This window comes from Numida meleagris, chromosome 1, assembly GCF_002078875.1.
Source record: "Numida meleagris isolate 19003 breed g44 Domestic line chromosome 1, NumMel1.0, whole genome shotgun sequence".
NCBI lineage: Eukaryota > Metazoa > Chordata > Aves > Galliformes > Numididae > Numida > Numida meleagris.
Genome location: NC_034409.1, coordinates 134,147,614 through 134,163,002, shown reverse-complemented (window position 1 = coordinate 134,163,002; position 15,389 = coordinate 134,147,614). Strand labels below are relative to the sequence as shown.

The 15,389-nt window shown below is 44.9% G+C and overlaps 1 protein-coding gene across 4 annotated transcripts in view; it reads right to left on the bottom strand.

Moving 5' to 3' along the window:
• Positions 1 to 15,389, bottom strand: part of LIMS1 (LIM zinc finger domain containing 1) — a 65,829-nt gene that overhangs the window by 33,168 nt on the left and 17,272 nt on the right. Inside the window, exon 1 of one of the 4 annotated variants that reach the window (XM_021414280.1) lies at positions 5,383 to 5,457. The exons of the other annotated variants lie outside the window; for them this stretch is intronic. The gene's annotated coding sequence lies outside the window, so the exon portion shown is untranslated. Of the gene's footprint in view, positions 1 to 5,382; positions 5,458 to 15,389 lie in introns of those variants that run through there. 4 annotated transcript variants of the gene reach the window in all.

Here is a 15,389-nt window from a genome sequence, read left to right as displayed (position 1 = left end):
TGTTAAAGTGTTTACTTTGTAGTGAAATACATATAAGAGAGCATTATTGTAATCCACGTAGCAGAGGGAAGTGTAAAATATGCACTAATGAGTATGTTCCTTGCTATCAGTTTTGACAGAACACAAGCACAGTAATTTTGTGTGATATTATGAACATGCTTCAGCCCAGAGTGTCATCAAAATATAATCTAAAACATCGCACGATGGAAAAAGAGAAATTACTGTGGAATCACATAACATGCCAAACAGATGATGGTTGGAGAGAGTCAGAGTGATTTATACGATGTTCCAAGGCTGCACACATTGAAATGTCAACAAGAGCTCCACAGCCATACTCCTGTCCTCGGGAAAATGAGAGAGACCGGTCGCGATATCTGCCTAAACATGCTGCATTCCAGATTCAAACAAATCATTTCTCAGTGCACAATAGGATGAGCTTCATTGAATGACGGCTCCCTGCAGTCAGTCAGTGAGTCAATGCAACGTGAAAGCTGTGACGGGCTCAGGACAGCAGTGCCAGATGCCCATGGCACAGCAGCCTGTACTCGTTATCAACGGGTTTCACTGTGCTTTAAGTACCAATGTAGCAATGATACCTCTTTGTCCAAACAATTTAATTTTAGACAACAATCTAAAATGTGAGGGCAGTAGATTTTTCTTTATGGAAAAGCTCTTCATAAACTAATAAAATTGGACTATTAACTACAAATTTGATCATAAAATATTATTTCCCACAAGAACAGCCTCTGTGTGCTTTTGTATTACGACACGAGCCCATCAAAAATTAACAGAATTGCCCTTTACAGAGCCACTTGGGATCGAATCTGCCTCAGCCTAATGCAGGGCAAGACAGCTGTTTTTTAAAACAGAGCTGGCTGTCAACTAACTCCGTAGCATGCATTTTTCACTGCACACCTCAGTAGGGGTGTAAGCTGCTTTAGAGAAGACTTTCTTCTTGGAGACAAGAGGAGAAGCTTGCAGACAAGCTGTCTATTAGGAAGAAATCCCAGCGGGACTCCTTTTCTGCCCTGTGGGATCCTGCACCAATCCTCATGAGAGAGGAGGCTTCAAGTCTGAAGTTAGTCAAATGCGAAGTTCCATCTCAAACGCACATTATAAGGATGGTTTCCAGTGAGGTGTTGGAGAATGCAAATGCCTTTTGTCCACTAACTTGCTGAAAGGTTTCCTGAAAGCGACTCAGCTGGAGCCAGCTCTGCAGGAGGAATTTCCGAACCGAGTGCCTACTGCCCTCCTTCCTTCTCCAACCTTCCAGCCTCTACCTTCTGTTTATAATTCTGTTCTAAGACATCACATTCTTACATTCCTCCTGCATAGGATGGGGCTACTTGGATCTTTCACATTCCGGGGGAATTTTTGAGGACCAGCCAAGTTACCACCACTCCTCTTGTTACTTGCAATACACTGCCTCCTTTTATGTTCTGTACTTTGAAGATTCATCCTTCAGTTTTCAGTGCATGCCCTTTCGCTCGTGCAACCATCCCTCCTCCAGAGAAAAAGTTCTGCCTACAGTCTGGTTGATAAGCACCATACTGTCAGTGTTTTCTTAGAAGGAAATATTCACCTGTGTCTAAGCAGCAAAACACAGAACCTAAATAGAAATGATGCAGTCTTTCATCCATCTCATATTATGTGGTAAAAGGGTCACGCTCGAGTTTTCACTTAACCCCTACAAAGCATTTATCTTGATATGTCACGTCTGAATGTCACTGATATCTCATGCCTGAAGAGCGTTTTGCAATTGCTTTTTCCTGCAAGTGTTTAGAAACGGCGCTCAAAATGCTGAGAAAGTACTGCTGTCTTGGTGGCTGCGGGTATTCGGCAGAACTTTGCAATTTTAAAATCATTTAAGACAAGTTATGACTGGTTATATTTCACTGTGATGAAAAGGATAATTCATGATGCTAAAACCCATGCTGTAGATTTAGGAATAATAATAATAAAAAACAAAACTAAAACCACCAAGTACTTCTAATTCGGCACATTCCTTCATGAGTTCTTATTTGTAGAGAATGCACATTAACTACAGAAAGTAGGAAAGACAAGGTTTCACCATTCTCATTCCACACAGAGAAGCCTTTATCAATGTTGCTGATCTTTATTTTCCACTCCAGTGGCACATCTTTGTATTTTTAACTTTGAACAGACCACCCAATTTCAATTAAATTTAGTTTGAAGATTTTCAAAGCGATAGGAAAAGCTGTTTACAGGGCAGCACAAAAGGTCAAAAAAATAAATCCAAAGAGCATTACAAGGAGAGTACACAAATGCCTCTAGAGCACACACAGTTAAAAAGTGGCAGCGGTGGGGGCAGAAGGGAGTGCAGATTTCTCCACCCACATTGTTTCTCCATCCCCCATCGCACACCCAGCTTATCACTGGGATGAGTCTCTCAAGAGGGATGCGTCCAGAGTGTTGGTTTTTGGCTATTTCTCACAAGGTCTGGAAGGAAAACACTCTTTAAAGTCAAGATTAAAAATAAAATAAATAAAAAATAGTAACTACTCTCTTTTCCATGCTTTTCCTTGGAGAGGCTTCCCACCAACACAGAAAGCAGCTGCGCTCCCGGTTTGCCATCCATAGCATATGGCTCTGGGTGCCAAGGAATCCTACCCTGTGCCTTGGGCCAGTGCTGGAGCAGATAAAGATAAAAGGAAACGAGCAGACAGAAATCAAGCCACAGATCTAAGCGCTTGAACCTTGAAAAGAAAATTTCAAAGCTTCGTGGGAGCCTAAACTGTTGATTCAAGGAGTTAAATAATTGCCTAATTACATGCTTCCTTCCTTGTGTCTAATGGGACTCCAACATCTGTTGGGATGTTTCTTACCCTGCTCCACTTAGCAATCAATCAAGCCTGAAGTATGCATATTTAATGTGTGGATTGCACTAAGTGCTGGGGCACTTTATCCACTGTAAAGCTGTACTGTGGATTGACATCCATACACAGTCAAAAAGTGCTACTGCTGCAATTCGCCAGTAGTTGCTTTTTTTTTTTTTTTTTTTAAAAAAAACTTCTACGGCTGCACTTCCGTGCCATAAGAAAGTGAAGCAAAAAGCTACAGGGCGGTGCTCTCAACATCCACCCAGGCAGGGACTCATTCAATCCAACAAAGCACTTCAGGACTTGAGGGGGCAGCAGACTGGAGAGGTGGCCGCCAGTGGGTGCTGTGGTGAGGATGGGCTGCCCTCCTTGCCCGTGCTCTGGCCATACTGACAGCACCTCACCCTCGAGCTTTCAGCAGATGTTATTTCAAGAATAATAATATACAAATATAAGAGCGAGTGTGGGAAAAAATCTTCTGTTGATCTGGACACGAACCAAGTTCTTTCGGCTGCCTCCCCTGAGGCTCTGCACCCCATGACCTCTCCAGCAAATGCATAAAATTCAGCTGTAAAGCACACGTTTGTCTCCAGCAAGCAGAGTCCTGCTTGAGGCTGAGCTTTACAACACCTCCCTCTGCTGGGAAAATGCTGCCTTATTGCTCAGTTCCAGTATTCCTCTCTGCAGCTGCACAGCGATCAAAATATGCTTGAGTAGTTCAGACAGGGGCCAAGCTGAGAAGAGAAAGAAGTGACAGAACAGCAGCTGAAAATGCAGGTTAGTATTATTACTAGAATTGTATCAGTTGGTGACCACTGCATGAGTAGGCGTGCAAAGAAGAAAACGTGACACAGCACAAACCAGTTTTCCTTCTGTTTGTAAACAAGCCTCTTATGAAGAGTGATAATCAAGGTGGAAAGCAGCTGAACTGTTAAGACGGATATGATTACTCATATTGTCACTGAACTCCATAGGATAAACATGTTCAAAAAAACCCAAAACAGATGGGCAGGTGAGGGTATAAAGCCAGCACATTCAGAATTTTAATTGCGTTTAGAAGTCTGGGACACGGGAAAACACAGGTATGGCTCACAAGCAATTCCCAATCTGCATTTCTAGAAAGGGATCCTTCCCTTCAGAATCAATTTACTGTCTTGGTATTAAAAGCCTCTTCCCAAAAGAGATTTTCAAATCCAATAAGAAATACACTTTTTAGATTTAGCTGTTTTGTTTCTTTATGATGCCTGAGAATAACCTGAGGAATCTTATTTTTAAGCAAGCTGTCTTCCACTTGCATCTTACTACTGTAGATCTATACAGAATATCTTCTGCATTGTAATGGGATAAAACATCCCTGAAAATGGGTTTAAAGATCCTGGAAGGCAGCTGGCTTACCAAATGATGAAAAGTCCCCAGGTACATGCTATGAAAGACTGAGGGGAGCCTCAAGAAGAGGGAAGAAGAGAAGAGGAAAGAAGAGGAAAAGCAGAACCATAAAATGGGTGAAAAGTGACAGATGCAGCCTAGAGAGCAACTCCTTGAAATCAACAGTTTAGGTTCCCATGAAGCTCTGAAATTTTCTTCTTTTTCGTGTTACAAAGGAAGAGGGGTAAAGGGAGCACTGGGAAAGCTCTGAGTAGCACAAGAAATAACACTTAAAAAGAGGTCTTCTGCTCTGACCAGCATTTCCAAGAAAGGTAGAAAACAGTGGTTCTTAGAGGTTATTACTGCAGCAATGTACCAACCATGTTACCTTTAAGATGTCAGAGGTTAATGACTTCAAAAGTAAAAACTAATATACTCTTTTATGCAGAATATAAGACATAGCTTGTGTCTAGAAAAATACAGATGAATGCACGTGAAGACATAAAAAATACAGGTAAGGTGCAATTTTCAGTCACTCAAAAAATCTTAATATAAGTGTACGTACATATATATATACACACAGACACTTTTTGTTTTCAGAGTTATTAGTACTTGTACTCTACATTCCTCCAAAAAACTCCATACAGGAAAAGAAGTTCACAGTCCGAAAGAAACAGAACTAACTCATCCTGAAAATTATGAATAATATAAAATGGAAGACCGTGGTGGTCTTTACAAAACACGTCCTCTTCCCCAGCCCAATGAGCACTAACAAGAATGCTGTTGCCGAAAGCTGCCAGCAGCAGGGTGCATCTGCAAACCAACCCTGAGTTTTCTCTTCTGTGAACCTGGATGAGGACAAAATGTTTTCCCTAAAAACCCAACAGCTGAAAGAGTACCGAGAACACCAGGACACCTCCACACATTTCAAGAGCGACGAAGGGCTCCATCAAAGCTCTCTATCGGTGCTGTTGCTTTTAGCAGAGATACAACCCAGTAAAATAAACTATCACTCATCCTCTTCCTAACTCCATTTATCATTGTTCTGTGCATTGCTCCTGCTCATAAGATTTTCCCAGCAAGTAACTAAAAGACCACGCAATGCGTTGCCAGACTGTTGGCTTGCATTCAGGCAGCAAGCAGAGACAGACCCAAGCGCGAGCGGGTGGACACTTACGGACAGGGTGTAGAGTCACTGACAGCAGGTTCGCAATAAGCAGCCTTTACCCATATATAGCTTTACACTGTATACTCACTGTTTTTATGTTTTCCCCGTGGTTATTACTGGTAGTTGTGATAAAGGAAAAAAAAAAAAGAAGTGACTTAGCCAACCACTTCCTTCTTTCACACTGTAAAAAATTCATGCAGTGAAGAGGAGAACAAATTCACCAAAATTCCCAGTTTCAGCTCCACAAAATCCATCACACAAATTTTCCATTCCAAAAATACCACAAGAGAGAAGGAAGCAAATCCCCTCCCCAGAAGGAAGAGTACAGCTTTAATTATATCGCCTGTATTTTTAAAATGACATTAGTCCAAAACTACCAAAACCTGCAGAGGGAACAGTCAACAGCTGTAGATCCACTTCTTGGGATCATTCAGATGTTCCCATCTTACACACGTCCTGCTATCCCAGGGACTGAAGTCATCTCCTGAGGTATACCTTCATTTTTGGTTATTTTATGCTGACACCAGTAGTTCTCGGGTGGATTACCTCATGCTTAGAGGCTGAATTGTGGCTGATTCCAGCACATGGTTCTTGAAGGGGCCCATGTGTCCACTGCATGGAAGTCCTTGTTCAGGGGTCAAAAAGCAAAGGAATAGGCAACAACACTGTGCATAAACCCAGAAATCTCAAAAAACCTGAGAGTCCCAGGTCCCCAGCTAGGAAAAGCAACCCCTGGCTTCACAGGTGAGCACTAAGCAGCAGCACAGTCAATCTACTAACAGCAAACACCTCTATCAATGTCAGATGGAAGGAGAAACCCCTCTCCTCACTCTCACACCTGCTTAGAAATGAGGAAAACCCTCTGATTTTCTTCTTTTCTGAGCCAGCTTCACTCTCCACCTCTTGGAAGACCAGTGCCTTCTCTGCCAGCCTCAGGCACTGGGCAAGACCTAACTGGGAACAGAAAACAACCAGCACCGAAATGTAAGGCTAAAGCAACAATATCACACAGAATCACAGGGCTTGGAAGGGACCTCTGGGGATCATCTAGTTCAACCCCCTGCTAAAGCAAGTTTCCTCAAGACTGACAATATTCCTGTCACTTGTTATGCAACCAGAGCTGTATGTAGTGCAGCCCAGAACCCTGCTCACTGCAGAGAAGCAGCATGGCCAAAGTGGTGTAAAGAGAAGGCTCATGAGGCCACAGCCACTACAGAGGACACAAAGCTGGGCAGAACTTCTTCCCAGCTCAGCTCACACAGCAGCACAGCTCCAGGCCACACACAAGAGCAGATATACCTCCCAGCATTTTCCCCACATGCTCTTAACTAAATGGCTTGTGGCCTGGAGCTGGTTACAGAGAACAACTTACAAAGATGCAGCTTTCATATATTGTGCAATCCACTTAAAGGTAGCTTTCTTCCATTTACATTGGTCAGAGTGAGCTGAACAATTTTAAAGGCTTAGTATTTTCTATCCACAAATATCTACCTATCCTAACACTATTTAACCACTCATTAACAATAGAAGTTACAAGATATTCTGATAAAGCTCATAAAGGAATTCAAGAAAATTGCTGTTCTTTCAATTCTCTCTGTTCTTTCAATTCTTTCTGATCATTCAAGAAAAGTATGTTATCAGTTTGTGTGTTTATGGACAAGACCACTAAAACTCCTGTCCTCTTTAGTTTGTTTCAGAAAACTGAACTTAACAGCAAATACATCATGGGAAAACATGACTGCTTGCTCTTGGTGTTCCAAAGCAGTGAAACTGAGCAGGGCAGCCCTATTTTTACAGCAGTATCTAATGGAGAAAGTGACACGCTGCTTTGACACCCCACATTTGTGCTTGCATCTTACAGTGGTCCTAAAGGTAGTGAAGAAATCCTTTCCATTTGGATATTTAAAACTTGACTTATCATAGAATCATAAAATGATAGATCAGCCTGTGTTGGAAGGGACCTCAAAAATCATCTAGTTCCAACCCCCTCATCATGGGCAGGGATGCCAACCATTACATCAGACTGCCCAGGAACCCATCAAGCCTGGCACTTTGCTATTGAGGATTAAGCAGTAACAATGGCAGCCAGGGGAAAGTAAACAAAATCTAATGCAAAATTGAAAGTTAAGTCTATGGAATGGCAAAGTCTATGGAAAGAGCACCTTCAGGGATGTACTTAGAACACTGTAGTGTATTTATCTGCAATATCCAATGCATCTCTGAAGTCTACTGCACAGTGTTTCATTCCTTCTTGCAATATTTTTGTCAGACAATGCATTCATTTCATTAACCTTTTCTTAACTGTTTTCTTAACTGTTGCTATTCCACACCAGCAGACACTACATTTGCTTTCCCTTCTCCATCATGTCTCCCTACACTGTGCCTTTCGTTCCTTCTATTTCTGTCTTCAGGCCACTTCACTTTATCACTAACCCTTTTCTCTGGGCAAATTCACAATGTAAGTTATCCTTCCAAGCTGCTGTTTCCTATACCACCACATAGTGCTTCCTCATATAAACTTCTTATCTCTTCCGGAGAAGGCCCTTCAAGCACAAAAACAGCGGCGGAGTTGTATTAAATTTATCAGTGGACAGCTGCTAACCTAGAAGAAAGAATGAACTACAGCTTCGTCTCTCAAAAGAAGCATGGCAAATGTCAAGGTTGTTATCGAGGATAAAGAAAATCTCCATGAAACAGCTGCATTACAGAATGAAAGAGAGGCCTCCCTTGCTACTGCAATGCATATTATTTCATACGCCAGCAATCCCACTTTCATAGGAAGCTGAGGAAAGTTTGTTGATTCATGATGACTGCAAAAGCCGCATGACTTAAGAGGAAGATGCCAAGCATCACTAAAAAGGAACTAGGAAAATGTGTGGTAACTAACACTTATTAAAGCAAGTCTGAGTCACTTATTAAGGAATTTGGACTGAGTAAAGTCTGTTTTTCAGTTTTGTTCACTTTGAAGCATGGGGCCATGAGAACAGCCCTAGCCAATGCCGCATGGTTGAGCCTACACAATTGGGGTTAACAGCACCCTAACAGCAACACACAGCTGGGGACAGGTCCCCAGGGCTGCTCCAGAACAGGTCTGTGTCCTTCTCACTGCCTCGGGCAGTTTGGGCAGCTCCCCATGAGGATGTCTTGGAGGTGCCCACAGTGCTGGGGCTGGCGGGGAAGCCAGACAGTCACACCCTGCAGCTGCCTGCCCCGTCACCCTCAGATCACCCCACGGGCAAAACAAACAGAAGGAAGCACGTCTCCATGTCTCAGCTGTCCAAGTTTGTTCAGGGTGTAGGCATGAGATGATCGAGCTGATCTAGCCACTCTCCACCACTGATGGGGCACAGTTCCTCTTCTTAGGCTCCCCTGCTCTTCCTTCCCCATTACTGCACTCCTTCTTCCCCTCACCTCCAGCTCCTGCCCTCAAGGAGCAGCACCCTCCTGTAACCACCTCCAGCTCTCCACGCTGATGCAGCCCCAGTAGAACAGGACAGGTTTTGGGGTGGGTGGGCTAACGAATCCACCTGAGGCAGAGCACTCCCAGCACAAGGGAGGGAAGGAGGAGTGTGCAGGAAGCATCTCTCCATTTCTGGAGTACCTCTCATATGAGGAAAGATTGAGGGAGTTGGGCTTGTTCAGCCTGGAGAAGAAAAGGCTCTCGGGAGACATAATTCCGGCCTTCCAGTACTTGAGGCGAGCTTATTAACAGAAGGGAGACCAACTTTTTTATATGATCTGATAGAGACAGGACGGGAGGAATGGTTTTAAACTAAAAGAGGAGAGATTTAGATTAGATGTCAGGGGGAAATTTTTCACAGAGAGGGCAGTGAGGTGCTGGCACAGGCTGCCCAGAGAAGCTGTGGTGCCCCATCCCTGGAGGCGCTCAAGGCCAGGTTGGATGGAGCCCTGGGCAGCCTGAGCTGGTGGGGGGCAGCCCTGCCCACGGCAGGGGTTGGGGCTGGGTGGGCCGTGAGGTCCCTTCCAACCCAAACCACTCTGTGATTTCAACAGAAGCGGGAGGTTCCCACAGAAAAAGCATCCTGGTTCATGTGTCCCCTCCGCCACGGTGGTGGTGGGAGGTAACTCCAGCAGCTGTGGAGGAAGGAGGGCAGCTGTAAGCCTCAGCAGCTGTGGGGATGTCAGAGCAGAACTTTGTAAAACCAGTATTTTGCACCTTTTTGGGTCCTTCTGATCCTGGTCCTCTCAAGGCCTGCAATCCTCTTTCTGTGTTAATCAGAATCCATTATGTGCTTCCCCTTACCACTGGAAACCACCTTTCATACACCTCAGAAGTCACTCGAATGCGTGCTGCAGCCAAACATGAGGTAATTAAAACCCGTGAGCCATGACAGCTCTCAGAGCTGTCCTTGCACTCCGCTGCGGTGCAGAGAACCACAACAGAACCTGACAACAACTTGACACCTCCCTCCCTTGCTTCGCACCGAAACCTCCCACCGCTTCCGGCCTGCTTTTGCTTTGCCCGAACCGATCCCCATCTAAGGCATCTTTAAAGCGTCTCCCCGAGCCCTACCCCTCCACCCCGCGCAGCAGCCTCTGGGGGTCCGCGGGCGATGCCGGCGCGGCCCCGCAGGTGGAGCCGGAGAGCCACGCAGCGCTGCGGCCTGCCCTGCTCCCGTCACATCGGGACGCGTCCTGAAGGCACAGCAGGAACAGAAGACAAAAAGGGGGACCCCCCCCCCCCCCCCCCGGGGTTTTCCTCGCACTCTTTCAGTGCAGTCAAAGCTGCCGTTCAAGGACTAACTCCATGTTTCAGGTCTGTTTGCAACCAGGGGCTAGTGGTGAATTCCTTCAAATCAAAGCTGGGTCTCAGGACCAGCCTCACCTGGATTTCGGCAAGAAGCCAAAACTGCAGCTGTTCAAGTAGCACCAGTTAAATATTGCTTGCTCTCAACTGATGAGAGGACAGACACCCGTTTCTCTCCTGATAAGCGCTGCAATATTTAACGTGGTTTCTGAAAAAATGCTTTTGCTGCACCAGAAACAGCTGATCAGAGGAAGTATTTGGTGCTGGGAGCTGTCAAGAGCTTCCTCTTCTCTAACAGCAGTAACAGCAGAGGGGCTTGACCCTTCCACCAGTGTGCTCCTGGAAGAAGTGGAAGCAGCGCTTCATTTGTTGAGCAGGAGACTGAAACAAAAGAATTTGCCCAGAACCAGTGAACACAGCATACCGGATACTTTTTGAATCCCTGAAGTTATTTATATTCATCTAGCTGCCTACTTTTAATCCTTCCCTGCTCCTGCTTACTGTTACAATTTCACTTACAAAGCCAAGGGCTGTACCAACCAGACCCTGAAGCCAGCATCCTCATGGCCAGAAAGGAAAGGGATCTTTTCTGCCAAAAAGGGAAAAGGATTTTTTTTCTGCCGCTCTTTTCTGCTCCCTCCTCCTGTGTGCGACAGGGAGGACAAGCAGCCACGTGCTGCCCAGCACAGCTAGGATCATTCCTCACAGTCAGATCCCGATGTGTGGGGAGCATCCTGTACCTGTCACGTGCAGACAGCACAGCCATGGGCAATTCCTTCTCAAAGTGACATGTGCATCAGAGACACATCAGGGCCCCCATTTCACCTCAGCTGACTGCACCATCTCATTTCTGGGGGATGACCCATAGGAGAACATGCTGTTCAGTGAGGAGAGCAATTCTAATTCCTCAGTAGGACTATCATATTCCTCCTAATTTGCTCTTGGAGTCTGCAGACACACTGAAACACAACCAGAACAGCTAAGCCACCCGTGGAAGCATCACTGTCCCTAGATTTCAGCACAGCAGTGTGCACCAGCTAGCTGTGCTTTCTCCAGTCCTTTTCAAGTGCCTTTGGGCTTTAACAAGGCCTCTCTGTTACTCTCCTCTGGCAGAACTGCTCTCAAGCTGTCCCAGTGATGAATACACAGCCCTTTCAAAAAAAATCTAGGTCAACTCTCCTTTGTATTTTACATACAACATTTCCAAAATAAGACTGATTTTCTGTGCAAGCACATCATAATGCTATCATTCAACACATCCTCCAGATCTCTTTTTGATATGCCACAGCCATTTGAATTCTCCTTCATGAGTTCTTCACTTAGCAGTTCTCTTTGTGAAATTTCAGCCTCTTCATTATGGACCCCCTCTCCAGCCTGCCAAGACCATTCTGCATCCTTCTGCACACCCCAAGGCTGCTGCTATCCCTTCCAAGGCAAGGACACCTGTGAGCTTCACAAGCTGACTTCCATCTCCTGCACCCAGGTCGCTGATCACATTATTGTCTGTGCATGGGAAAGGAGGAATTCCTGCAAGGTGCTGTCAGGAAGGTCCTCTCATGTGACTTTGTGCCATAACAAGAGTTCCTGCCCAAATGCTTTATTTTTTTTTTTCCCTAGCAGCCACATAATTCTGGCAATTGTGCCCAGGCAATCATTTCCAAACTGAAAAGTGCTTTCCTCCGAAACACAGCCAGCACTGGTGAGGGCTGGCACAGAGTCCAAACCAATCTTTCAAGGGGGAGATGAGGAAGATGAGGTGGTAGAAGCAGTGCTTCTGCAAATGAAAGCAAAAAAACAGTGGCAAGAGAGGGAGGGTGGATGCAAAGGAGCAGGAGAAGGCACAGGGCTTGTGGTCCAACAGTTAACCACAGTGGCTCAGGAACACCTCTCTCTCATTTGCTTGTGGAATTTTGTGCAAGCCAGCAGAAGCATATACCTCCCATTCATTCCTTCTCCTTCCATGCTCTGCATGCTCAGAGTTGGAATACTGACTGCTTTGAAATCATCTCTTCTTAGAAATACATGCTTCTTTTTAAATACTTCACTATTCTCTTAGTAGTTATATACCAAGTATTAACTATAGCCATACTTTGCTATCAAAGTTAGGCTGACTGGACTTCAATTCTCCAGCCATCTATTTTTGCCACCTTTTTCAAATATAAATACCACATTCTCTCTTCTACTCACCCTCTGGGACCTCTTACATGGGCTCTGAAGAAGCATCATTAATGAGCATTACAGCAGTGTCTGTGTTGCTGCTGGCACCAGAGCCACATTATTAAGCCAAAATACTACAGAAATTGTATCACACTGTTGGACGTTAATGTTGAGAAAAGCATTCTTTCTCAACATTATTGTTGCACTTTGCTATTGAGGATTAAGCAGTAACAATGGCAGCCAGGGGAAAGTAAACAAAATCTAATGCAAAATGGAAAGTTAAGTCTATGGAATGGCAAGGAAAGAGCAGAAGATAAATGTCCTTTAAGGACTTATTTACACATTTCACTTTGATCCTGGCTGCATTCACTGCCAGCTGTGTGAAGCTGGAAGCACAGAAGCAGGCTGCAGAGCCAGCCTTGTGCTGTAAAACCAAAGCCTACAACAGTGTCAATGGGCTGCCCTGTCTCCAGTGTGCCTTGGAAAGGGCAATGAGATAACGCTGAAGCCATGGCTCTTACAGACCATCCAACAGCCACAGCCTGCCTAACATTACCCACAGACACTTTCCTCCTGAACTCTGTGGCCCCAACACTTGGAAGCACCTGTAGTGCTGTTCCGCACTACAGAACTGCAGAGAGAGCTGGGGCATGAATGCCTCAGTGGGGAAAAGACAACAAGCCAGAACACCTGCTGACTGCAAAGCCTGGGTTTCTTTCAAGAGGAATTTGCTCCACACCTAGACTAAGGAGCCGCACAGAATTATCCTGTAATTCAGCTATCTGTGGGAATCCTTGCAGCTAAAATCTTCTGGGTTACTTATTGACTGCAGCGTTATAAAAAATCATTTTAAAGTTTACATCTAACAAAAAGACTAGAGGGATAAATTTAGGCAGCAGCAGTGGGAAAAACAAGTTGTTACATATCAGAACAGTGAAGATGAGCTCAGTGAAACAGCTTATGTGTTCAAAGGGGAAATACAGTGAGTCACTCTTTAAAATTTCAAGCGTTTGTTCCCCCATACAACCTCTCACAAGACTGTAAAGTACTTTGCCCGGTCTCAACTTTTGAATAAAAATGTGAGTCAATGTAAAACTGCTCTGAACTTTTTTTGTTACATATGGTTTGGGGTATTTGTATACAAAGAACAGAAATTGCTACCATGTGTGTAACAGAGAAGTTTTCTGCACTACTCTTCCACCTCACCCACTGCGCTGCCTTCCGCTCCTGGCCTCTCCCCACCCTATTTAGGAAGATGAGAAAATGAAGAGTGCAAAGACATATAAGGATTTGTCTTCTGCAAGCAGAGGGACTTTCTAACCAACTGGAAATACAAGCAACATGCTTTCTGAAGGTCACGGCAGCCTGAACATTTTCTCTCCACAGGCCAGCCCAATCTAACCCGTGGATCTGTCTTGCATTTTGGTATGTCAACCCTGAGGAAGCCCCTCAGGCCAGCAGTGCTGGAGTCATACACCTGCAGCAATCATACCAGCATCTTGTCCAGCTCCATCACCCAAGCAGATTTCCAGACCTTGCCCATCACCCTCCTTCCCTCACTGAGTGGCTTATCCAGGGACTTATTTTCCAGACTGGTGCTTTTACAGCAGTGCAGGTGGACGGTGCAGGATTACATGCCGTAACAAGAGAGGCACGATTGCATGCTGAATGTTTAATTAAGCCAGTGGGAAGCAAAAGACAAAACCAAAAAACTTGTCAGAAGACAAAACCAAAAAACTTGTCAGTGATCATTTACCATTAAAGTCTTGTGCTGGACTTCACAAGTGCAAAGCTTTGGTGTAACTGCTATCAGAAAACACTAAGAGTGCCAGCTTGCAGAAAATCAGTACATAGTCCACACATTTTAAAGCTCTGACAGCTGAGTCTGTTTAATGTGACAGTAGCTGTATGCAAACTTTCTAAGCTGCCACTATCATTTGACTCTTTTTTCCCCTGAAAAAAAGGGGACTTGTTACAGCAAAGCAGGACAGTCACAGGACAAGCCATGCTATTACTCCATCCTTTAACAAAAAACATAATTTTTTTTCCACCTGTGGAATTTTAAATGCTCTGTAACCTTAGAATTGCATTCTTCTGGCAGGCTTTTTTATTTTATTATTATTATTTTAGGTAGGAAGAAGAGAGGTTTCAAGGCAGAGACATGTTCTCCAGATGACTGCTGTCTTCGTGTATGTTGTTGTGTGTTGTGAGTCACCTCTTGTGCTGTGTGACTTCCTCCAGGCACTGCACAGAGGGTCTGGGTGCCTTTCTCCAGGTTCTCCAGCCATACAGCCAGTGCTGGAGGTGCTGGTGAACCTGTGCTGTTTTGGTCAGTAATTGGCAGTAAGGACATTGCCCTCGAGGATCTGCTTGTATCTGACAGAGGTGAGGTTTCAGGGTTCGTTCAGACACTGTCAGCACTGTTGAAGTGATTTGCCCTTGATTTTAATGATTTCTGCTCACTGTCTCATGAAGAAGGCATTTATTTTTTGAAAACCAGCATCTGGAAGCATGGATCTGTTGCATCACATCGTATCTACAGCTCCTTGAAAGGAGGCTGTGGCAAGGCGGGAGGTCGGCCTCTTCTCCCTACTAGCAATAAAACGAGAGGAAATGGCATTAAGTTGTGCCAGGGGACGGGTTCAGGTTGGACATTAGGAACAATGTCTTCTCAGAAAGAGTGCTGAGGCACTGGTACAGGCTGCCCAGGGAGGTGGTGGAGTTACCATCCCTGGAGGTGATCAAGAAATGTATAGGTGTGGCACTGAGGGACATGGTTAGTGAGCATGGTGAGGATGAGTTGATGGCTGGACAGATGATCTTAGAAGTCTTTTTCAACCTTAACGATTCTATGGTTCTACATCGTACATGATCCACTGTCTGCTTCTCTCTAATTTGCGTAGCCCTGACTCTCATGTTTGAGCATCTCATGGTCCTTAAATTAATTTCCCCCAAGTACTACTGTAAGCTTGGGAAATGCTCTGGGGCTCAGCTTGTAGCCTGGGAACTTACAGCAGGGGCAGCACCACTTACAGGCCAAAACTCCAGCATGAGTTTTGAAAGGAAAAATTCACAACAGTTTAATTCGAGC